The 23721-nt window shown below is 44.0% G+C and overlaps 1 long non-coding RNA gene across 1 annotated transcript; it reads right to left on the bottom strand.

Moving 5' to 3' along the window:
* Positions 1-2936: 2936 nt before the first annotated feature.
* On the bottom strand, positions 2937-23707 carry LOC135365454 (uncharacterized). Its single transcript, XR_010413351.1, has 6 exons — positions 22977-23707; positions 19824-20491; positions 19231-19701; positions 14200-14348; positions 5255-5476; positions 2937-5084 (listed from the first exon to the last, which is right to left on the bottom strand). It is a non-coding gene; the product is annotated as an uncharacterized LOC135365454 (long non-coding RNA).
* Between the last annotated feature and the right edge of the window lie 14 nt (positions 23708-23721).

The raw sequence follows: 23721 nt of genomic DNA, 5'->3' as shown, positions 1-23721 counted from the left end.
ATTGAGCTTCCACCTTGTCTCTATAAATGTTTCTCCCCGGCTCCTGTGGGTGAGGCACTCCTGACTTCTATTTGGGTGCTGCCTGATTCAGGTAGATTTGTCCTCAAAAAATACCAACATTTTTAATATACTTCAGTTTATTTTTTCTAACAATATTAGAAGTGCCAATATTAGTAGCAAATGAATGCTCAATAAATATTTTCATGTAAAAGGAAAGGGAGCTTCACAATAAAAAAAATTAAGTTTTCTTACTGCATACAAAAGTTGAGTGTTAGGAGAGGGGGCACCCTGGAAAATTTGGGAGGTGCTGGCTGTGTCTATTACCCTGATTGTGGCGATGGTATCAGGGTGCTTATGTGTGTCCAAACTCATCAAATTGTCCTCATTAAGTATGTGCAGTTCTTTATCAATTGCACCTCAATAAAGCCGGTTTAAAAAAGGCTAAGGAAAGCAATTTTAAGTCAAAGGGAAAGATGAAAGAGGAGGTAAAATAGTTATTTGGAGCTGAAGTGGGGGGGAATAAGAATCACAACTGCTTAATAAAAAGGTAAATCATCATAATTGACATCATGCAAAAATAATTATATTTATTGATGTAGGAAGGATGTTGGGGTATGGAGTCGACGGCCAAGAATTCTTGAGATGTCTTCGGTGCAAAAATGTGGTTTTATTAAAGTGAGGGGACAGGACCCGTCGGCAGAAAGATGTGCACTGGGGTCATGAGGAGTGGCCCATTATATACTTTCACGCTGGGAGGGGGTTAGGGATAGTGTAAGTCCGAGGAATTTGGAAGCAAGGTTTCCAGGACCTTGAGGGGGCTAGCTATTGTTAGGAAAATGTCATTTATTACCATCTAATAAAACCTTAGTCATGAGACCCTGCAGATGATACCGATGGGTCATATGCTTGGAGGATGATTGCCAACATGTATCTTGAGGGGGTAGAGATAAAGAAGTTCCCAGAGGAATTTCTATATGTTAAAGTAGACTCACAGGATCCTGGGGGTTGGGCTAAGATTGCCTTTTGCCCTTAGCAAGGTATTAACATCGAGGCAGCTGAGCTCCCAGAGGAATGTCACTCGGCATGTTTCAAGGACTTGTCAGTGGACTGTAGCTAGTAAGGAAATCTAATTTTTCTTTTGCTTTTGTTTCCCACATCATTTATAATGGCAAATAAATCATGTCCATCATCCCCACTGACCCCAGCAGGGCTGGAAAAGGCCCTAGGTGGGGCGGGAGGAAGGGCCCAGGCCCAGCCAGGAGCTCAGAGAGAACACTTTCCCACGGCTCTCTGCGACAAGAGGGAGGTTGGGAGGAGGGACTGTCCCTGAAAGCCCGGCGCCACCACCCAATCTGGAGAGGAACCCCTCGCAGCTGGTGTGCAGTTCTTCTGGAAGGGAAAGCGTTTAGGAGGCGTAGCCTTGGGGATAAGAATGTTCATAAATGCCTGTCTTTACCCAAAGTTCAGGAGTCATTTGGTGATCATGGCAGATGAGCTGCACTGACTGGGCTTTAGGTGACCAGATAGGCGAGCAGGCCCCGGAGGGCCACCAGAGTGCATATAACAGGCCTCCGGAGGATGCCCCGAATGATCCAGGGGTTGTTCACAGGGGCCTAGGAAAGGCCAGACGGGGTTCACACCTGCCAGACTGGGTTCACACTGAGCAGTGACCCCGGTGGGCATCCAGTTCCTCTGTTGACAGACTTGGGACCTTTTACATTTTTCGGTACCAGAATGAGAGGGAAATTGCTTGTGCAAAGGCAAGAAATAAAGGGCAACAGGGCAGTGTCCCCCCACCTCCTGCCCGCCCCGCTGCTGTCCCAGCCAAACCCGGCGTGAGCCCCAGGAGAGAGGTCAAGATAAGGTCACCATGCTCAGGGGCTGGAGTGCTCCCTACACAGAAGGCACCATTCTAACTCCCTTACATGGTCTCTTTTAACTTTCACAACAGTCCTGTGAGGCAGGTACGATTGTTACCCACAGATCAGAGATACAGAAGCCAGGTGACAAAGAGGGTAAGTAGTTCCCCCGAAGACATACAGTAACAGGTGGAACCCAGATTCTAACTGGGATAATCAAATTCATAACCACGGAGAAACAGACAACGATGCTTTTTGAGGCCTATAGGTCCTAAGACAATGTGCCCTAGTCCTTCCAGAAACCCAGAGAACTGGAGCAGAGCAGGATCTGGCCCAAGCCTTGGAACAGGGACTGCAGTGGCCCCTTGACCGGGATTACAGAGCAGACAGGGTGAGCCAAGGAGGTGTCCACGCCCAGACACGCCTGGGCCACACACCCGGAATCAAGCAGGTGCCTGGGGGTGCTCTGGGGACATGGGTGTTGGTGTCAACACTCAGGCTCCCAGCTCCTGCAGGAGATGGTCAAAAAGAGGGGAGAGAAACCCGCTTGTCCTGTCCTTTACTCTCCTACCAAATGGCGAAACGGAAACCACTTACTAATCAGTTTGATGTCGTTTATTCAGGCAAAGCAATCCATGGATGGACTGTGTGCCTGCCAAGCGGGGCAGCGCGGTTCGCAGAGGATCTGGGGCAGGAGCAAGGGGGTGGAGCAGGAGAAGAGGAAACAGGGCCCGACTGGCCGGGAGGTGGGCCATTTCCTCCTGCGGCGGCAGGTCCTCGCGTCCAGGCTGAGGGGAGCGAGCGCCTGCTGGAGCACCGATGTGTGTTAGGGCCCTTGGCAGGCGCCGCCGTGAGTGCCGGCTGACTCGGGTTTGGATGTGTGATGGGGGGCTGGACCGCGGGGGGCAGCCTCTGCCTTGTGGGCCCCCACACACCCATTAACCTTATCAATGCCTAGACCTTACCCAGTCTTGTCCTTCATGGACTAAAGCCCATGTCCTCAATAACTCAACTTTGCAGCATTAAATGAAGGGGCTTATGCTTTTTTTTTTTTAAAGATTTTATTTATTTATTTGACAGAGAGAGAGAGAGAGAGAGAGAGCGAGAGCAGGAACACAAGCAGGGGGCGTGGGAGAGGGAGAAGCAGGCTTCCTGCCAAGCAGGAAGCCCAATGCGGGACTCGATCCCAGGACCCTGGGATCATGACCTGAGCCACCCAGGTGCCCCAGGGCTTATGCTTTTATTATAAGCCCGGCTGACTACACCATCTCACATATTCAGGATAACCACCAACTTCACTGAGCCCCAAAGACATAGAAATACTCTCTGGGCTCCCACAGTGGAGGAGGAAAAGTGGGCATTCGGTGGAATGGGAGCTGTAATGTGTGAAATAGTAGGTTGCATTTACGGTTAAAAAGAAGAAGCCAGACACCTCTTGCTTCCCCTGGAGTCGAGATTTCCCACCGGCTGGGTCCAATGCGCCTAACTGCCTCCATCAGTGGGCCATGGGGGTGCTGGCTGGGGCGCTGGGCGGGGAGGCTAGGCACCCCGAGCTCCAAATCCCACCCGACTCAGGAGAGACCGGCTCCCCCACCGGGGCCTTCCTCGCGCCCGCAGAGAAAAGCAGCACATTCTCATTCCCCAGTCGTCCTGCGAGTCGCTGAGCCCTGACCGCTCCCGACCCAGGCAGCTGCTGGAACATGGCTGCAGGGGCAGCGCCATGTTTAATTGCTTCCCCGCAGCTCCCAGTTTATGGGGCCTTTGCTCTGTAGTTAACGCGGCAGCCAGGGCTGGCCTCTCCCCGCCGGAGAGCCTGCGGCCCTCGGCGCACTGTTTTCTAACCGTTGGGGGAAGATGCCCTCTCATTTGGTAAATTGTATCTGGCCTTTCCAGCCCAGCGGTAATTAGTGTTTGTTCTCGTTCAATGGGCAGATTCAAAGAAATAGAGCTCTCATTAGCTCTTGCTCAATTAAGAAAAATGCTCATCTGCCCCCATGACTCAAATGCAGCCTCGGAGCTGGAACTGCCTGGATTCCATGGCTGCAAGGACGAGGTGTGTGTGTGGGGGGGTGGGTGCGTCATGCAAGCGGTCTCTGGTGCTTCCCCTCCAGTCCCAGTGACTTCCAACTCCTCCCAGTCCCTCCAGTTCCCCACCACCCAGCCACCTGTGCCACACCCCCAAAAGCAGCAGAATGTTTGCTTGAGCGCTCACTAGGTACCAGGCACTGTGCAAAACAATGCACAAGAACCAGCTTGTCAGCGATGTAGATAAATTAGCTCAGACACCGTCACAAATCTCTGCCCCTGAGGGTCACAGGAAATCAAGAGTCGAACAAGAACTTGAATGAGAGTTCGAGGTATACTCCTGACACCTAAGAACCATGTGAGCTTGGGCAAGTCACCAAGAGGAGTCGAATACTTTGGTACTTGATCAGAGCAAATGGTACTAGGTGAAGCTCGGGGCTGGTCCTCTCCATTGGCGAGTTGCCTTCACTTGGTTCCCTTTCTTCAGATTACACCCAGGCAGCCGACTTCCAGATGCTGGTGGTTGGCCACTGGGCAATGGGAGAAAAGGAGAGACTGGATCAGCCAGTATAATACCCTGATATCATGTATGTGATATGAAAATATCTCCTGTGATATCTTATTTATACATTTGTAAGTTGGAACTGAAAACCACCAGTTGTAGGTGTGTTAACTGGCATGTCCTCTATGGAGGATAATTTGCTAATATGTCAATATTCCAAACACACATACCCTTTGACCTAGTAATTCTATCTCTAGGAATTTTTCTTAAAGAAAGGCAGGAGCTTGTGCCTGGAGGACTCAGCCAGTTAAGCCTCTGACTCTTGATTTTGGCTCGGGTCATGATCTCAGGGTCGTGAGATAAAGCCCTGCGTTGGGCTCCTCGCTCAGCACAGGGTCTGCTTGAGATTCTCTCTCTCCTTCTCCCTCTGCCCCCCCGCCAACTCATGCACACTCTCTAAATAAAAAAATAAACAAATAAATAAAACCTTTTAGAAGAAAGAAAGAAATGCAGGGGAAATGTGTGTACAAGGATATTTACAACCAGATTGTCTTTACTACACAAGACTGGAAACAATCTAGATGAGGGACTAAGTAAATTACAGCATATTCGTACAACAGAATATTCTGCAGCCATACAAACACAAGGCAGCTTCAGCTTAATTCAGCTTCATTCAAATCTCCAAGATATTATGTTACCTGAAAAAAAACAATGCGCTATTAGTGGTATATTTTTAAAAAGTGTCTATACTCATTTGCTCATAAATGCATAGACCATCTCGACAAGGAAATCAATAATCTGGTTACAGGTACTGCCTCTGGGGAAGGACTTAAGGTGGCTCGAGGTCCAGAGTGAGAGGGATACTTACTTTGCCTAAATACCCTTTTGAATCTTGAGTTGGTGCCATGGGAATGAATCAGGTGAGCCTCATTCAATCAGCTGCAGGCCTTAAGAGGCAAAGATTGAGATGCCCCAAGGAAGCGGGAACTCTGCCTCAGTACTGCCTTCAGACTAGAGTCTGCGACATCAACTCTTCTGTAGGCCTCCAGCCTACCTGTTCCCAGCTGCCCACAATTGCATGAGCCAATTCCTTAAAATGAGACGGAGAGAGAGAGAGAGAGAGAGAGAGAGATGCTGTTGGTTCTGTTTCTCTGGAGAACCCTGACTGATACACCGTCCATAGGGATGGCTCCCTGTCATCACACATCACATATCACACTCGGCATGTCTCTGCTAATCTCTTATTTACTGGTATGTGTATATACAGTCCAGCTAGCGAGGCTGTAGGGCCTTTGTGAGCAGCACTGCCTTCATCACCAGTGTATTTGTAACACTCAACAGCTAACCTACACCAGGAACAAATGTTCACTAAAGATGTGTTGTTGAATGAAGCAGCAATTTGAGGGACAATAATCCTGATGCTAAATGCTTGGGTTCAGCTCATCTATAGATCAGCATCCAAATCAGCTCACTGCTGAGGAGAAATAAGAAAGGAAAGTGAAAAAAAAAAAAACAAAAACAACCCCTACCAGTTGTCTGCAATTACCAGGACACTTTATTTTATGTGTTTCTTTTTACACAGCCACCTGAAGACTTATCAAAGGCAATTCATTGTTCAGAATTGATAGGGCAGGCCACCCTTGTCAAGTTTCCACAAAGGAGGACTTAGCCTACACTCTTTCAAAATTAAACTCAAGAACTCTCTTTTGAAATAAGATATATTTAAATAGAAAAAAAATGGAAGAAAAATGTTATCCGTGATTATCACCCTCTCTTAGGCCCCAAATGTCTATAGAATTTCACTGCACATTTTAAAAGAGGAAATTATGACCCTTGACTCCAACATCAAAATCTCATCCCTGAAAATCAGATTGAATCCTAGATTAGAAACCTCTGCAGAGGGCGCCTGGGTGGCTCAGTTGGTTAAGCGACTGCCTTCGGCTCAGGTCATGATCCTGGAGTCCCTGGATCGAGTCCCGCATCGGGCTCCCTGCTCGGTGGGGAGTCTGCTTCTCCCTCTGACCCTCCCCACTCTCATGTGCTTAAAAAAAAAAAAAAAAAGAAACCTCTGAAGATAACTTCCACAGAATTTTTTATTATTTGTCATAGTTTTTTTTTTAATATTTTATTTATTTATTTGAGAGAGAGAGAGAATGAGAGCACGAGAGGGAGGAGGGTCAGAGGGAGAAGCAGACTCCCCGCCGAGCAGGGAGCCCGATGCGGGACTCAATCCCGGGACTCCAGGATCATGACCTGAGCCGAAGGCAGTCGCTTAACCAACTGAGCCACCCAGGCGCCCCATTTGTCATAGTTTTAAAGGATTACAGATGGATTCATGTTTTACAAGTCAACCTGAATCAATCTGAATCCTCAGGTGAATAAAAAACCAACTGGTTTAGGTTTCTGATCAATAAGACTATTTTCAGTGAGCACCAACACCAACAATTCTGTCCTGTAGGAAAATTGATTTATAAGCACGTCAAATGGAGATTTTAGTTTACTTCCTATTTTTACTGCTCTGCCTTCAGCTGCCAATCCAGAAATTAGAGACTCTCCCCTGGGAGCAAGAAGGCAAAATAGTATGAGGCCTTCAGAGGTCATCCTTGAAAGCAGGAAACACTCAGCTTTGACCTGGTCTATTGAAATCAATATGACATGGCATAGAGAAAGGAAGCAGATGACAGAGTATAGTTACATCAATATTTTTCTTTATTATACAATTTGCATTAAATTCTGTTAAAGGACAAGTAGATTAAATTGACCATGAGAGATATAAAAAGAGTATGCAATGAATCACATCCCAGATGAATTTTAATCAACACTATAGGATTTGTGGTAGAGGCTTATTTTTCTTTTAATAAAGTTATCTTATTTCTTCCCATTCTAGGTTATGTGGGAAAGTATAGTATGAGGCATAAAGAAGAGATCCTTGACCTGTAGTCCCACCATCAAAAGATACCACCATTACCACATTAGCCTATTTGATCACAGTGGTTCCCATATGCATTTTGTATAGAAGTGTCAATCCTGCTTTTTCCACTTAACATTATGATAAAATAACTTTCTATATTATTGTAACTTCCTCCTTACGGAGTCTCTTATCCTCATTTTGTGAGATAAAGCCTTTTTAAGAGTCCAGAACTAGTAAGCAATGGAGCTAAGATTCTAACCTTGATCTACCAAGCTCCAAAGCCTGCACTCTTTCACCATGTCAAAACATCTTAAAAAGAGTTGACTCCTGGGGTGCCTTGGTGGTGTAGTCAGTTGAGCAGCCCGTCTCTTGATTTTGGCTCAAGTCGTGATTTCAGGGTCCTGAGATCGAACCCCATGTCGGGCTCTGTGCTCAGCATGGAGTCTGCTTTAGATTCTCTCTCCCTCTGCCCCTCCCACTCATTCTCTCTCTCTCTAAAATAAATAAATAAATCTTAAAAACAAAACAAAACAAAACAGTTAACTCCTCTCATCCCAGTAAATCACCTTTTGGAATCTATATGGAATCTGAAACGTATAAGATAAACCCAGGACATCTTGAAATGCAGAAAGGCAAGAAACTATCAAAGACCAAATGGGTCATGTCAAAAGAAAGCTAACTTGAATGGGATCCCATGACTCTCAAAAAGAATCATGTTCAATTAAAATACTCGATATATAGAAATTCGTGAGTTCATAATGATACTTTCTAAAAAACTTACTAGTTGCCATCGGAGGTCATGAGGGCACCAGTTCATTACTCTGCTAATTGATAAATATACGGAAAGAATCAAGCATTTGTCCAGCCTTTCCTATATGCACTGTATTTCTGGGCAGCCAAATAATTGAAGAGAATACATTCTTCTGTATAGAAGAATTGTGGCTCACTAATGCAGGAGGAATGACAGTAAGAAAATTGCCATTTCAAGCTTTAATGAAACACTGGCAATGGTGGCTGGGAAATGCTAAGCCGACAGGCTGGTGGAAGACGGAGCGTGCTGACGTCACCTGGACTGATGATTGGCATTACTGACTGTGAGGCCACCGGGCATCATGAGTTCATGGTCTGATTCCACAGGAAGTTCACAGAATAAGGAATATTACAGCTTAAAAAAAAATTGAACTTTAATCAAATCAACTCTCACGTCTAATTACCAGTTTATAAGAAGTACAGAGACAGAGGAACAAGTTAAAAACACCACAGAGAAACAATTGTGCAATTCTAGAATATGGAACATAAAGGATAAACCATTTGATTTTTCTAACAAATGCAAAGGCATGAGAGGGAAGATGGGATGATGTAGACTAAATACTTAAGAGAGACGGTGACCATTGCAGTTTATGGACTTTATTGTTTCTTAGTATTTGAATAGGCCAACTGTAAAAGAATGACTTTGGGGAAATTTGAATATGGGTTGGGTATTAGAATATTTAGGATATTGTTATATTGGAGGATGACAATACCCAGGTGGTTATTTTTTTTAAAAAGTCTTACTATTTAGGGCGCCTGGGTGGCTCAGTTGGTTGGGCGACTGCCTTCAGCTCGGGTCATGATCCCAGGGTCCTGGGATCGAGTCCCGCATCGGGCTCCCTGCTCAGCGGGAAGCCTGCTTCTCCCTCTCCCACTCCCCCTGCTTGTGTTCCCTCTCTCGCTGTGTCTCTCTCTGTCAAATAAATAAATAAAATCTTTAAAAAAAAAAAAAAAAAAAAGTCTTACTATTTAAATGCATATAAAGTACTTTATGAGGAAAACGATGCAATGTCTGGTGTTTCTTCAAATATTCGAGGAAGAAATTGTGTGTGTGTGTGTGTGTGTGTGCGCACCCGCACGTGCATGTTTGGGTGTCACAGGATGGGGCAGAAGTAGACATAGGTAAATGAAACAAGATTTATGACATGTTGATAATTGTTGATGCTGAGCAATGGGTAAATGAAAGTTCATTAAACTATGCTCTGTACCATCGTGTATGTTTGGAAAGTTTCTTATTGATAAAATTTAACCCTAAAAAACGATGGTTAAGAGGAACATCAAAAAACATGTAGAAATGAAGAGATTCATCACTTTCCACGTTCTGTTGGCACCTAACACTATCACTAATTTAAATAGAAAGAACATTAAAACCCTTCAGCTTAAGAAAGAAATTCAGTGAATTAAAAGATCTATGATATATTCAGTGAACATGTCTTTCTTGTTGCAAAGAAATAATTTGGAGATGGAAAGAGAATATAGGTTCTGCAGATCAGTTGCCTGTGATCTTCTCTAAAGAGGTTTAAGTAATGACTTGTTTGTTTCAAAGATCTGATGCTGGGGATCACAGAGTGGAGCCAAATGAATTTTGAGGAGGAGGAAAAGACCACTCCTAATGGCACTTCTTTCCCGGGATACAGTTAAACAAGCTAATAGCATTCAGGGGTTAAAAATAAGTCCATTCACCATCTGCCCACACACATTCCACATAATGACAGATGGAGATCTAATTTTAAAAACATAGTACATTTTAAAAATACTTCAGACACATCTATCCAAACAACAGATTAGAACTTGATTAAAAAATAAATAATTGAAACATCAAAAGCTCACTGAAGGAAAGATTCTGTGCAGAGATGCCTTCTCGTAGAAACAAAGCCCTTTGTGTTCAGCAAAGAGTTTTCCACTGAGTGAAACTACTAAATATTTTAATTTTCAATTTGTAAGGGAAAAATTATTTACTCTAAATCCCTGGTGTGGTTTTTTTTCCAGAAAAATCACTTTATTAATGACACATTTTGTCCAATTGTTATGTGTGACTATTCCACTTTGATGTACCTTGATTGGAAGGAAAATTGATTAGCAGCTTTTAGAATTGAAGTATAATTAACATACAGTGTTATATTAGTTTCAGGTGTACAACATAATAATTTGACAATTCCATACATTACTCAGCGCTCACCACAATAAGCATAGTAACCATCTGTCACCAAACAATGTTATTACAATCTTACTGACTATATTCCCTCTGCTGTAGTTTTCATCTCTGTGACTTATTAATTTTGTAACAGGAATTTTGTACCTCTTAATCCCCTTTATCTATTTCACCCCATCCCCCTCCCCCTACCTCCCCTCTGGCAACCACCAGTTTGTTCTCTGTATTTAAAAGTCTGGTTTTGTTGTTGTTGTTGTTGTTGTTTGTCTCTTTCTTTCTTTGCTTGTTCATTCATTTTGTTTTTTAGATTCCATATATGAGTGAAATCATATGGTATTTGTCTTTTTTTGTCTGACTTATTTCACTTAGCATCATACCCTCTAGGTCCATCCACGTTGTTGCAAATGGCAAGATTTCATGCTTTTTATGGCTGAGTAATATTCCATTGTATATATACCACATATTCTTTATCCATTCATCTGTTGATGGACACTTGGGTTGTTTCCATCACTTGGCTACTGGAAATAATGCTGCAATAAAGATAGGTGTGCATATACCTTTTTGAATAAGTGTTTTCTTTGGGTAAATAGCCAGTAGTGGAATTACTGGATTATAAGGTATTCCTATTTTTTATTTTTTGAGAAACTTCCATAATGTTTTCCACAGTGGCTGCACCAACTTGCATTTCCACCAACAGTGCACCATATTCTCACCAGTACTTGTTATTTCTTGTCTTTTTTATCCTAGCCACTCTGACAGGTGTAAAATGATATCTCACTGTATTTTCATTTGCATTTCCCTGATGATGAGTGATGTTGAGCATCTTTGCATGTGTTTGTTTGGCATCTGTATGTCGTCTTTGTCTATTCAGGTCATCTGCCCATTTTTTAATTAAACAAAACAGTATGGTACTGGCACAAAATTGACACAGAGATCAGTGGAACAAAATAGATTGCCCAGAAGTAAACCCATATTTATATGGTCAATTAACCTATGACAAAGGAGGTGAGAATATATGTAGGAAAAAGGCAGCCTCTTTAACAAATGGTGCTGGGAAAATGGGACAGTTACACGCAAAAGAGTGAAACTTGACCACTTTCTTATACCATACACAAAAACAAACCCAGAATTGATTAAAGATCTAAACGTGAAAGCATAAAACTCCCAGAAGAAAACATAGGCCGCAATTTCTTTGACATCAGCCATAGAAACATTTTTCTAGATACATCTTCTCAGGCAAGCAAAACAAAAGCAAAAATAAACTATTGGTACCACACTAAAATATAAAGCTTTTGCATCAACAAAAGGATATGGGCCCATCGTAGCTCTTCTTTTGCTATAAAATGGGATCCTTGGCCCAGAGTAACATTACAATCTCATGTCAGTTTATCAACCTATCTCATAAGCTCATAGATGGTGGTACTGATGGAGTCCCTGTGGGTGGGAAAGGGAAAGTCACTTCTTGAATATGTGCCAATTCCCGTCAAGATACATCATTGTCACTTCCCGATTGGAAAGGATCCTGTGTAATCAAGTTGCTAACAAGTAACTAGTTGATCTCCTCCAGAAGAGAGGAGCCTCAATGTTGGTTTCTGTTGCTACAAGTTTGGATGTTCAGTAGTGGCAATAGACGCATGAGGTAATGAGTTGACTTCATGGTGGTCCACTCTCAATAACCAGGATCCCTGATTTTGAACAAGGAAGAATGGTGAACTAAATGAGGACGTGGTGGAGACCACTACCCTTGCAGTGTTGAAGATGTGATATTGTTTTTTTATCTACTCTCTTGATCATAGTGGGGAAGTTTCAGAGGCTTCCATGTGGCCTTCTTCACTACAGTATCGTACTCTATAAACCGAGGGGCCAATAAGAAGATTCTGCCAACTACTAAAGACATTCATTGCAATGGTATCTTCAGAGATTGAACAAATAATCACACAGGAGATTTATGGAGCCAAAGAACCCACTGTGAATTAGACTGGGCTTGGATTTCTTATTACTTCCCTCCCAGAAGCCCCCCCTTTAGCAAAGTGCCCTGATGAAATATAAAAATCCTTAAATATCAATGGAGATTGCCATGCCCAAGAGTCCTTGAAATATCTGGAATTGCCTTCCCCCCACACCCCCCGCACAATAATTACTCAAGGAAATGGCCACAGATCCCTCTGGGTAAAAGCTAGGGAAATTATTATCATATGCACCTGCCATGGTATAGCAGAATCCTTCCTCAAACCAGCCTTTCCTTCAGGCAACAGGTTCTGGGGCAAAGGATTGGCTCAGGTCTGGAAATTGGCCTTTACTTTTCAGTGGGGTGTTTGTTAGCATTACCCTTGTTAGCTACCCCTCTATCTTGCCCCTAAGAACACCACATTGTATCCATTGCTCTCCATGGCCAAGAGCCTCTTGCCACTCATTACAATGGCATCCTCCTTGCTCCTGATGTTCAAGTTTTGCCACCTGGGCTCTGTCAATCTGAGATCTTATCATCCCATTGCTTTCAGGGAGCCTAGTTCTATAATGCCATCTTTTATCATTTCAGCCCTGACCTGCAGAGGACAGTCCCCGTTGAGTTTCTCCTTGATGCTTACCCTGCTCACCAGCTCATTCCTTACAGCTCTGGTAAGGGGTACGCCCTCTGGATGACTCCATGAACACAGTGAACTGGTACATTTTCCAATTTTACAGAGTATATCCACTCTGGCATGCCCATTTCTTTGAGCCTTCTGATCTTTTTCTCCTCTGTCTGCCAAAGCATTGCTCACTTATCTCCTCCACTTAGTGTGGCACTGCCTCCCTAAGTTTCTAAGAGCCAACCAACAGAGTGTTAAATCCTGTATCTCAGAGCAGAGTGCTCTCGTGTGGGTAAACGGTCCATTATCTAACTATATATTCCATCCCCCCTAATCCTTAAGTTGTTCAGAATTCATTCCCATAAATACTCTTCCACTCTTGCTAGTACTTGTTGGCTAGGTCCCACATCTTCTTTGGAGCATATTCCCTTTCTTCCCTTATCAGGACCGGCACTGTTCCTGCTAGGTTTTATTATGATTTGACTCCAGGTCAGAGGTCAGCAAACTTTTCGGGTAAAGAGCCAATGAGAAATATTTTAGGTTTTGTGAGCCATGCAGACTCTATCGCAACTATTCAAACTCTCCCACTGTAGCATGAAAGCAGCCACAGACAATATGTAATTGAATGGGCATGGCTGTGTTTCAATAAAACTTTATTTACAAAAGCAGACTGTGGGCCTAGATTTGGTCTGTAGGTTGTAGTTGCTGATCCTTATTCTTGTTACTGGTCTAGTGTCCGGGGATGGTACATCCTGAGTTGGGAGCATGCTGTCTTGCACAAGGCAGAGGCTTCTGCATCATCTTCAAGCAAGGGGGCAGCACTAGCTTTTTATAGGGAGGAGTGGGCTCAGAGAGCTCAGAGGCATTTGGGGATTCAAGATTTTAGTGCATGGACACAAATGTCTGCATTCCAAGTCTCAGCACCTCACTCCCTCCCAAACAGGGCCGCGACCTTGACAAAGCAGACATGCTGGGGTTTGAGAATGTCACCTTCTCTGGAGCTGGGCTGGTCTGGTAATTAAGTCCTAGGCTTGATCCTGGCTTCTTTTCTGCCTCCTGCTGCAGGACGTGAGTCTTTATAAAATACAAAAAGCCCTTTGGCTTTCACATGTAGCCTTAAATGGGTGATAAATCACACCAGCCTTTCTCTAATCCGCTTCATAGCATGAGCAACGAACATCCAATTCCCTCGTGCTTACAACGGCCACCTCCCTTAAACCTCTCAAATACCTGGATCCTGCCCCCACTGAGGCATGCCCTCCCAGCAGTCTGCGGCAAGTCTCAGCTGTGACAGTGAGAGTGACACGCTCCGCGTGTTGGGGACTCTCCGTACTCCACCCGCCCCCCTCTCCTCAGGATGGGGTCCTCACCGACAACAGGCCAGCTGGTGACCCAGTTAAGAATCTCCTTCCTTGGACCATTCCTGGCACCAGTAGTTCGTTATGCTTCTCTGGAGCACAAACTGAGATGGAAATCTTCATGCAAGTCTTTCACTGGGGCGAGCTCTCGGGATCTCTACCTATAAGGAAGAGAAAAGGGGGTCCAAGGAGGGAGAAGCTGACCTACAATGCAGTCATGATAAAGGCCTCAGGCCATCCTGTGGAGCATTCCGGAGCTGGGAAAGCCATCAGAGTCATCCTCATCAAGCCGGAGGGGTGAGCTGCTGGAAGCAGGGAGGGTGTGGCTGTGGGCAGGGCAGCGTCCTTCCCCTAAGGGCCATTCTCAGAGACCGACTCCTGGCGAGACCCCAGAGGTCAGTGTTCCTGGCAGTGGGGTAGCGAGGGCCTCGGTCCTGAGGCGGGGATCCGGGCTGCTCAACTTGGCACCCACTCCCAGCACCCGCTGACTGCCTGCATCCCTGGTACCGAGATCAGAGAGGCACCCCCAGCTCGGCTTTTACCATCACACACTCATTACTAGGGATCTTGGAGAAGCCCTGGGTCCAGCTACCTGTTGCGATTGTCATTGTTTTTCTGAAAGGAATTCTAGATAATGAAAGCGGAAAAGTAGCAATGGTTTACTGTCTATAGAAACCTTAAAATCCACTTTTCACAGGTAAAACAACAGGAAGGAAGGAAGGGAGGGAGGGAGGAAGAAAAAAAGGAAGGAAGGAAGGAAGGAAGGAAGGAAGGAAGGAAGGAAGGAAGGAAGGAGGGAGGGTTGAAGAGAGGGTAGAAGAGAGGGTGGAAGGGAAGATGAAGAAAAAAAGGAGGAAAATCACGTCTTCCTAAATCACTGCAGCAGTCATAACGACTTACCTAAAGATCGGTATTACAAAAAGGCAATCTTTGTACTTCCCTGTCTTTGACATTTGCTGTTTTTTGGCCTGGCCAGGGAGGGGACATTTTAATAGCAGGACACTGAATTAATGACAGCGGCAAACTTAAAGAGGTCTACCACAATTTAAAAATATTTATGTATTTAAGTTGGAATCAACAAAATAAAGTGCCTACCAATGTGCGTGTTATGTATCAATGTCCAAATACACAGAAAGCATTTCCCACTGAACTCTGAATCCTAATACAGGTAGAGGCAGAAAAAGTCCTTAAAAAAATTTTTTTTTATTTTTGAAGCTACAAATTCTTATAAAATCCCACAAAAGCCAGTGATGGAAATGGTTTCTCAAGATCCTCAAGCCTCATCATAAACTCGTGTAATTTCAAATTCTGATAAATTCTTCAGAAGTTTACTGGCAGGCGTTTCTGTGTGAGATTCTGTACCTTGGAGGTGATGAACACGAAGCATCAGTCTGGGGCCTTGTGTACAGATTTTCCCATGTGACTGTGTGTTCAGTTTCTATCCCTATCAACGCAGCGGGTAATGGATTTTACTGGTACCCAAAATATATCATCTCACCTTATCTTTGTTCTTCAGGAAATTAGGTTCCTGGCCAGGGGGATTTTCAACAGACCAGATATGAACTTTCTACACGTTCACTAAGACATTTGTTTAAAAGAAATAAAGAAAATGATTGTTGATGCTGATCTGCTCATTTTCAAACACACACACACACTTCACACATCTTGTCCCCCTCCCCTCACCCAAATATAACAACATTTGGCCATAGATTGTGAGAGGCCACTGCTCCAATCCGGGGATCCTGTAAAGCTGGTTGAAAGGACAAAAGCAGCAGATGTTTCTGGATCCTGAGATGTCTGTTTCTTGCTCATGAAGTTGAGAGAATGAAATGAAATTGCATGGACACAGTCCCGAGCTTGGTGCTGATATGGGCCCAAAATCCCTTACCTGTAATCCCCAAATCCCCAGAGCTCTGAACACTGAAAGGTTTTTTAAAAAATATTTCTTTATTTGAGAGAGAGAGGGAGAGAGAGAGACAGCGTGCACATGCGAGTAGGGGGAGGGGCAGAGGGAGAGGGAGAGAATCTCAGGCAGACTCTGTGCTGAGGGTGGAGCCAGATGCAGACCTTGATCTCACGACCCTAAGGTCATGACCTGAGCTGGAATCCAGAGTCAGGTGCTTAACCAACTGAGCCACCGAGGTGTCCCTGAAAGATTTTTTTTTGTAAATCACTTGGCATTAACACCTGGCCTGCACAGACAGGAGTCTCTTTCTAGGCCTTGGTGTGAATGGAGTATGTTCTTCTCTTGAAATAGTAATGTGTTCAATCATCACATTGAACCCTGGGATGTTCTAGATCCCAGGGAGATCTGACATTATACACAGTATATGCACCATATTAGCTTCCTAGAACCCCCAAATTTATGAATCCTTAAACACATGCAGCTTTTAATATGTATCTGGTCCTCAGATAAGGGTTTGTGTAGCTGCCTTTGTTGGCTCTCTTTTCCTTCCCCTTTTGCGGGCTGTGACCCCCTTCTTCTTTCCCTGGTCATCACTGGCCAGTTTGGAATAGAAGCTACCCTGGATCAGGTCTCCTCTGTGCTTTAGCTCCTGGTGAGCCCCTTGTTGCATATTGTTTGGAAGGCCTACAATATCCCTGCAAGGGATCTGTAACTAGCCCGATTTTAGTTCAGGAATCTGAGACTGAGAGTAACGAGGTCACTTAGCGAAGGTCAAGAGCTACCAAGGCAGAACCAGAATTGCACCTTAGTCTCTGATTATGCAGAGACTATGCAGCCGTGGTTCTGCGACACACCAGCCTGGAATTTAATTAAGGTGACACTATTTCTTCAGGAGTACTCAGTACTTGTTAAGACACTGCCCCTGGGTACTGAGAGCAAGTAAAATGTAGTGCAGTGGTTCTCAAAGGATGATCCGGGGACCCCTGGGTGGCCCTGAGACCTTTTCAGGGGGTTTGCAAAGTCGAAGCTTTTTTATAATAATGTTAAGATATATTTGCCTTTTCCACCCTTGTTCTCTCATCAGGTTTCAGTGGAGTTTCCAGTATCCACATGATGTGTGTTATACAACAGACAAAATGCAGAAGCAGATGTAGCAATCCAGTTGTCTACTGTTAAGCTGGATTGTAAAAGATATTTGCAAAAATGTAAAATAGGTCCACCCTTTTCACTAGGGTTTTTTTAAGGAAGCACAGTTATTTTTCATAAAAATACGGTAATGTTAACATGCAATGATTTTATTATTTTAAAATAAATTAATAAACATTTGAAAGTCTCTCGATCTTAATTTCTAATACAGTACATATCGATAGATGTAACCAACGAAAACAAAAGATCTACCGAGTTGTCGATACTTTTAAAAAGTGTAAATGGGTTCGGAGACCAAAAGATTTAAGAACTGCTAGTGTAGTGGTTAAAAGCAGACTCTGGAACCTTCCCACCTGGATTAAGTACCCCAACTGTGCCCCTTAGTAGCCAGGGTAACTTCTTTTTTTTAAAGATTTTATTTATTTATTTGACAGAGAGAGAGATAGCGAGAGCGGGAACACAAGCAGGGAGAGTGGGAGAGGGAGAAGCAGGCTTCCCGCAGAGCAGGGAGCCCGATGTGGGGCTCGATCCCAGGACTCTGGGATCCTGACCTGACCCAAAGGCAGATGCTTAACAACTGAGCCACCCAGGTGCCCCAGGGCGACTTCTTTGTGCCTCAGTTTTCCACCGGGAAGATGGGGATATTTCCTATCTCAGAGATGACATTGTTGTGAGGACTAACTAAATTAATACCACTTAAAGTTGTACAACAAAACCTGGCTCTTAGTAAGTTCTTTGTTTTAGTTTTTATTCCAACTGAATTTTTACATATTTTTGTGTTTATTTCCAGGAAAAACTTCCCCAAGTTTTATAAGATGACTAAAAGGACTATACTACCCAATTAACCAAATAAATTTCATTCAATTCAATTAGAAATAGGAAAGACATTTTGTAAGGAGAGTCATATTTCAAGCATAAATATTACAATAGTTTCCACTTACTGTCAATTTAATGTTCTCATTTTCTGGCACTAAGCATTATAGAAGTCTCTTCAGAAAAACTGAAATCCCTCACTTTTACAAATAGAACCTATTTTCCACATGTGCAGATGAGAGGTTTAGAAAATGGGTAATCTGGGGCAGGACAACATGTCTAAGATGCATTACCCCAGGTGAAAATGCTACTTGAGTACCAAATGTGATAGTAATAATGAAACATAAGGAAACAATATCATAACAAATGCCTTGAATCTAGGATTTAGAGGTCTTAGTCAATGTGACCAAAATTGTAGATTTCTTTAAGAAACACAAAGTTGATGCTTTGGGTATAGTTTTAATGCTTTTAATATAGTTTTAGGTACACACTAAATATGGATGCATTCTTTTCCTCTAAAGACATGCATCATGTTTACTCTGCAAATAGTTTATATTAGAAGGGTTTTTTTTTTTTTTAATATTATAAGATATTTTGAAGGAGCTGATAAAGTTTGACTTTGTGGAATAGTAGAGGGACCAGCTCACACAATGTGGAGAAACAGGCTTTTCCATGCTCTTTCATTGATGAATGTATACCACAGGTGAGTCACCATTAGACTCTCCTGAGCATCCAGGTCCTAGCATGTAAGGGGGAGGGAAGAGATGGGATGGTGGGATTTACTGAAGCCAGTCAAATGTGTCACCAAAGTGTAAAATTCTATGATTCAAGCCGGCTTTCATTTTTCAGCAGACACAATTGAGTGATTAAGAGCAGCATGACCTTGGGCTATCATGCCTGAGATTCTTCAGCCGTTAAATGGGACTAATCATTGTATTATTTCTTATGGGTATTGTAAAAATTAGGTAATCCAATGGATATTAAGTCCTTGCCCTTAAACCGTATTGACAGGCAAACTCCCCCATCAGGTGGTAAGGGGAAATCCAAAGTCATGTAGAACGTGTGATGTGTAACGGGGAGGCGCTCTAGTTACTACCACTGGGTGAATGGAGTGGTGGAAGGCAACTATTTTCTTCTGTTCGTGGCTTCTGTGGGGCAGGAATCTGGGGAGGTCTCACCTGGGTCGGTTTTGCTTGGCACTTGCCAGATGGTTGCAATCAGCTGTCAGTGGGTACTGCAGTGGTCTGAAGACTCAACTGGACTGGACATGCAAGGTGGTGTCCTCGGACGCTGGTGACTGGTGCTGGCTGCTGACTGGGGCCTCAGCTGGGACCGTCAACCAGAGCACGTACAGTGACTTCTCCGCGCGGCCTGGGCTGTCTTATAGCGTGACCTCCTAGAGAAGTCAGAATTCTTAGATGGTCAAGTGTCCAAGGAAGCAGGGTAGGAGCCGGATTGCATTTTACGATGCTTCTCGGAAGTCAGTGGTGTCACTCCTGTTGCTTTTTTGTTGGTTATGAGCAAGTCACTAAGGCCAACCCAGCTTCAAGGAGAGGGAAGGTAGACCCCACCTCTCTGTGGGAGGAGGGCCAAATAATTAGCAGACGTGTTGTAAAGTTGCCAACTAAAACATTCGTTTTCAGTCTGTACTGTCTCCAAAAGAATAAGAAAAGAGAGTATTGAAAATACCATTCTGACTAAATTCCAGACGACCTTGAGGCACCCTTTCCCTGTCTCCCAACCCAAACGTGCATAAGAGAATTTAGCTCACCTCAGGTTGAGAACAGGGACAAGAGGGAAGATAAGAAACAGCAACTGCTAGGGGGCACCTGGGTGGCTCAGTCGGTTAAGCATCTGCCTTCGGCTCAGGTCATGATCTCAGGGTCCTGGGATCGAGTCCCGCGTTGTGCTCTGGCTCCCTCTGTCATTCATAAATGAATGAATGAATGAATGAATGAATGAATGAATGAATAAATAAATAAATAAATAAACAGCAACTGCTAATTGTAGCTTAAATAAATTTGCATCATGCCATGTCATATTAGTGTTATCATGGGTTCGACACTATTATAAACTGCGCTCCTACAACAGAAACTCCGCAGCACAGGGCCTTCAACTTCTTTCACCTAACAGTCCAGCCCGCATGGGTGTTCAGGGCAGCTCTTCTCCATGATTTAATTTTGTGACCCTGGTTTCTTCTCACACCATTGGTTGGCTGTCCCCTAAGGTGTTAGCCTCATCTGCATGGGCGACAGGGGCCAATCCGTCACTTCCAGCTGGTGAGAGGAAAAAGGGGCAGATTCTAAAAATGACTCTTGTCTCACAATTGGAGATGATCTGAACTTCACTTGCATCCATCACCTCGGCTCACAACTGTTGGCCCAAATTCAGCCACACGACCATACCTTGGTCTCATGGGAGGCTGGAAGTAGTTTCTGGCTGGCAAGAAGGAAAACAGATTTGGTAATAACAGCCTGGCCCACAAATGATCAATAAATTATATTCTAAAGTTCAAATGTTTGCAGCATTAGCAAGCTAATCAAATCTTCCTTATCTCCATCAATTTCAGCATCATCATTAATGTACCGATTGCAAATGAGTCTAAATGAAATAACGTGTATTCTTCCAAGCACTTTTCAATTTCACTGGGACTACCAGCAATCCTCTTGCAAAAATGTCTGCACATTTAGAGTTAGCAATACAGCTCTTACCTGGTCTCCAAATGAATTATTGTGAATTCCAAATAATATCCAATGGGATCTTTTTTTTTTTTTTTTTAGATTTTATTTATTTTTTTGACAGAGAGAGACACAGCGAGAGCAGGAACACAAGCAGGGGGAGCGGGAGAGGGAGAAGCAGGCTTCCTGCAGAGCAGGGAGCCCGATGGGACTTGATCCCAGGACCCTGGGATCACGACCTGAGCCGAAGGCAGACGCTCAACGACTGAGCCACCCAGGCGCCCTCCAGTGGGATCTTAACAGTTTAGAAATAACTAAGGTGGAGGAAAGCAGCTTCAATAAGAATCCACAAATAACCAAAATTGGTTGGGGGCCAAATTTGCTCACATTCTAGGAAAGAAAATGTGGTATTTTCTTTCATGTGTGTAACAGTTATGTTATTTATGCATGTATCATGTGTGTAACATTAAATTCTATGTATTTCTAGATTTAGAACAAGACTCTTTTCACGGGGGCGCCTGGGTGGCTCAGTTGTTGGGCATCTGCCTTTGGCTCGGGTTGTGATCCTGGCGTCCTGGGATCGAGCCCTGCATCAGGCTCCCTGCTCCGCGGGAAGCCTGCTTCTCCCTCTCCCACTCCCCCCTGCTTGTATTCCCTCTCTCGCTGTCTCTGTCAAATAAATAAATAAAATCTTTAAAACAAAACAAAACAAAAAAGATTCCATGGCTTGCTGCAAATTTAACACTTGCATGAACGTTTATAGCCCCACAGAGTGTGCTCCCTAGGATGGGATGTTGCTGAGGATTCTGTTCGATGGTGTTGCAATAGTAAAAATGCTGTACCAGAAATCACCATTTCTGGTTTCCTTCTGGGTCTCCCTAAACAAGCTACTGAACTTCCCTGAATCGACTTTCTCATCTCTGAAATAGCAACACTACCCACACCTCACAGCCGAGAAACAAAATGGCGCACGAAAGCACTTTGTCCTCCATGAAACACAAATTCACACTCCGCAAAGCAGAAAGAATACATCAAGCCTGTGGCTAGTCTGCAGATAGGAAGTGCAATCAGCAAAGCGGCCAGGGGCTTTGGTTACACGCAGAGAGAACAAGGTTACGCTCTCTCATTTTTGATCCCAGCCTTGATGTCTCAAGCTAAAGCAGACCAATCCACTTGCCAGGGCCATCTGGTCCTGGTAGAACTCCCAGCAGGAGAGTGCACACATGTCCTGGTCAGCCAGCCACAACAGCCAGCGCTGCCTTGGGACTGGTGAAGAACTTCGATAGGATTATTCTGGCATTCTGGTGCCCACTGTTAGTTCACACAACTGACTTAAGGGTAATGGGCGTTGAGGGGAACTATCTATAGCAATTTGATTGAACAGTTACTTTGGGGTTAATTTGGATTAATTCTAGATTTAATCAAAAGGAAATGTATGGGTAAAGTGGGTCAAAGTAGAAACTTTCAGTTTTAAGTCATGGGATGGGATAAACAGCATGGTGAATATAGTAATAATACCATACTGCATATTTGTAAGTTGCTAAGAAAGTAGTATTAAAAGTCCTCAGTGTAAGAAAAAAAAAGTTTTTAACTATGTATGGGTGATGTTTAAATTTTTTTTTCCTTGCCCTCCTTCCCAAAGGCAAATAAACTGTATTTTATAAAATTATGATGTGGAGAGGGGCTCCTGGGTGGCTCAGTCGTTAGGCGTCTGCCTTCGGCTCAGGTCATGGTCCCAGGGTCCTGGGATTGAGCCCCGCATCGGGCTCCCTGCTCTGCGGGAAGCCTGCTTCTCCCTCTCCCACTCCCCCTGCTTGTGTTCCCTCTCTCGCTGTGTCTCTCTCTGTCAAATAAATAAAATCTTTAAAACAAGCAAAAAAAATCATGATGTGGAGAGAAGTGATATAGAATTGTTCCACAAACCCAAAACCAAACTAAGAAGGTAGCTCCTTAAGTCTGGAAGGAGATAAATGGAGGGAGTATTTTGTTGGTCAGCAAACATAAACATACTGTCTTCATTACTCGCCACAGGTAAAACCCTTCAAAGTTAAAAGGGTATGTGTACAAATAAGGTACACAGACCGTGCTAGGCTGGTGTGGTAAACAGGGGCGGTTGGAGACGGCAGGTGTCAGCGGTAATGATCTCAGCATATCATGTTGAGGGACAAAATGCTGAATAAGAAACAAAACTGACAGAAGCTATAGCACAGAATCACGTACACTCAGTGAAGCACTTAAAAACCTACCCCATGTGAAGCATGACATCTTTTTCCTAGGATACAGATTTCAAGATGTGTCAAACACAAGAGAATGGGGACCTGTGTGAGAAGAATGTTAGAAAACAGGCTGGAGGAGCAAAATTAAAACCAGGGAGTCCTTCACGCTTAGTGAGAGTGAACCTGTGTACAGAGGAAATAGAATTAATTCAAAACTCTGCATCCAAAGTTTACAGAAAAAGACCTCTGTCTGCAAACGAGGGCCAGTGAGTAGCTGGTAAGGGCAGGCCCATCCTCCCGGCACCCACTACGGAGAGACCACCGCTCCAACTAGAACATCAGCCTTCCTCAGTGGAGCAGGTTTGCTCTAGAAGGCAGAACTTCAACACTTACTTTGGCTGACTTATTTCACCCCCACAACAACCTGAGAGGTAACAAACATCTCATTTTACAGATTTAAGAAACCAAATCACTTTTCCAAAGTCACAAAATAGCTCAATGGGTTTGAGCTTCCTGTTTAACTTCATTTCCCACATGACTGCCTCCCTGCCCCCCACCCCAAGGCACCTGAATGGAGCAGCTCTTCATGTTGAGCCCTGACGTCAGTTTTTGTTTCTAAAACGAGATCTAAACATTTTACATTGATTTTTTCCCTCAACTAACTGCTCAAGGGAAGGCAGCAGCGGAAACAGAGTGCACAGCGCTGTTGTGCCTCGTGTGGTCACATTTAGGTAAAGAGCCTTTCTAGCAAGCCCACGGCATGCTGCCTACCTTT

This window comes from Mirounga angustirostris, unplaced genomic scaffold, assembly GCF_029215605.1.
Source record: "Mirounga angustirostris isolate CCGP_5_RB_7025 unplaced genomic scaffold, mMirAng1.0.hap1 SCAF_7, whole genome shotgun sequence".
Taxonomy (NCBI): domain Eukaryota; kingdom Metazoa; phylum Chordata; class Mammalia; order Carnivora; family Phocidae; genus Mirounga; species Mirounga angustirostris.
Note: the sequence above shows the minus strand (reverse complement) of the source record. Positions and strands in the feature narration are given on the sequence as shown.